Source organism: Tiliqua scincoides, chromosome 3 (assembly GCF_035046505.1).
Source record: "Tiliqua scincoides isolate rTilSci1 chromosome 3, rTilSci1.hap2, whole genome shotgun sequence".
NCBI classification, from domain to species: domain Eukaryota; kingdom Metazoa; phylum Chordata; class Lepidosauria; order Squamata; family Scincidae; genus Tiliqua; species Tiliqua scincoides.
In genome coordinates, this window is record NC_089823.1 from 49,979,892 (window position 1) to 49,982,113 (window position 2,222).

General features: G+C 40.0%; 1 pseudogene; it reads right to left on the reverse strand.

The window, feature by feature from the left end:
- Nucleotides 1-1,617: 1,617 nt before the first annotated feature.
- Nucleotides 1,618-1,737, reverse strand: LOC136646569 (5S ribosomal RNA; annotated as a pseudogene).
- Between the last annotated feature and the right edge of the window lie 485 nt (nt 1,738-2,222).

Below are 2,222 nucleotides of genomic sequence, written 5' to 3' on the forward strand. Positions count from 1 at the left end.
TCTGCTGGGCAAATGGTATGATGGTCTTAGTAATTTCAAAGCTTCCTGCCAGCACATATTTTCAGTTATTGAAAATGGTGTTCTAGAAGAATATATTGCTCTTGCATGAACTTGATCAATTTTTTACTGATCTTCAGGTGTCATCTTGTCTACAAATGAAGTTATTGAATAATTTTTGGACGCAGCTGTCTTCAGTATCTGTTAACTTGAAGATGCTGCTGATGGGACAACAACACTTTTGTGTTGCTGCTGATGTTACAGATGGAGTAGAAAGAGAATATTTGAACACATTGTCTTAAAATATTTTATTCATCATGTTAAAATAAAACATTCCATCATCAATTTTTTTCTTTTCTTTTTTTTCATTTTTCCAATTTTTTGGGAAAAAACAAAAAAGGCTTCAGGAAAAAACGGGGGAAAACTGTTTTTTTCTGAATTTTTCCAGTTTCACATCTCTAGTTTCAGTGTTTCTCAATCAGTGGTACTTGAGGTGGTGTCTGGTGGTACTCTCAGGACCCCTGCTGCATAGCAGCAATACCAGGAACATGATGCAACATTTTAGAAGGTAAAATGGAAATACGAAAAATCCCTCCAGGAGATAGGATATGGTGTCAACAGTGGCTCCTTGTTCTGGCAGGAGATCATAGGGTTAACCCCAGGGCTATAACTAGCAGTGGGGATGCTGCACAGCTGCAGCCACTAGAGGAAATCAGGTCTTTAAGGGATAAAAGCAGCACCTGGAGGAGGGAGGGATTGGTGGGTGCAGAAGGAAGGAGCTTGGAGAAAGAGCAGAAGGAAGGAGCAAGCTTGGAGGAGAGAGAACTAAACTGGTGGATTAATGGACTGGCTGAACTACTGAACCTGCTGACTGACTGATGGACAAATGAGCTTCTGAGGATTGCTGGAACAGAGACTGCTAGAGACCCTGGAGACTGCAGGGCAGAAATAGGACCATTGTTAGGGAAAGAAGGGGAGTTAATTAGCTGAAAGTGGGCATAATTCTCTAAGTGAAGTTTGGACTCAGGATCTGACAAAACTCATTTGTCTTTAGATTTTCTTTAACTTTCTGCACTGCACCTCATTCTTTTACTCTTTGTCCTGTACTCTGTCTGTGTGTGTGTGTTGTCTCTCTCTCTTTCGCACTTCAACCTTCTGATTAGATGGCTAGACCTCTGGACCAGCAAACTCTTTACTCCATTTCATTTGATGCTTCGTGATTACAACAAGTAGGGTGAGAAAAGATTCTTATTTGAACCCCTTGAGAGCACTCCTTGAGAGCAACAATAATGGACCAATTGAGTGACTGATTCTTACTTAATTGATGAATACACTGCTTGTTTGTGCAATCTCTGTGTGGAATAAACATCACCTTATTTAAGGGAGCAGATCTTTAAGACTAGGGGAGTATCATAGATCTGAACATGTGAATTGACATGTTATATTGCAAAGCATCATGTTTTTAGGTCATTCATGGTGTATATTTGAGGATAGTTCACATTCACACATGCAGCAGTATGATATGAATATGCCCTGGGAATCTTCCCTCAGTTACCTCACCTGTACAGTTCCCATACCAATGCTGGTTGGCAACCCTCAGTCTCGAAAGACTATGGTATAAGCCTACAGCACCCGGTATTCCCAGGCGGTCTCCTATCCAAGTACTAACCAGGCCTGACCCTGCTTAGCTTCCAAGAGCAGACGAGATTGGGCATGTGCAGGGTAACAGTTGCTGTTTGGAATATTTCTATGCTTGTTGGATACAACTGCATCCTTGAGAAATGCTTCTTCAGGAGGAAAAACTGCTTTTTACAGTAAAGTTAAAACTGTTTAATACTGGTAGTGTACACTGCCCACAAAGTTTAAATTCCAAGCTCTGTACTCCTCCTCATTAAAACTATAGCTTGATTGAAAAGTGTAAGGAGAGCTACATTCTCAGAAAATGTCTGCAACTCTTTCACTAGCTAAGATATTGAACATCTGCTATTTGAATGGAATGAGTAATCATCTTTTCTTGCCTTTTCCTTTGGAAAACCATTTGGTACTTTTGAGAGTTATGAATATTGAAAGCAAATTGTCCAGTCACTTTAAATACTGGCTGGTGGTTTGTGGTTCTTGCAAGGTGTTGTGGTCTAGCACAGCACCTTCAGTGTGACTTTATTGGACAGAGCAAATTAACATGGTCACATCACATTAAAAATGATATTTTGTTATTAAAGTATTAT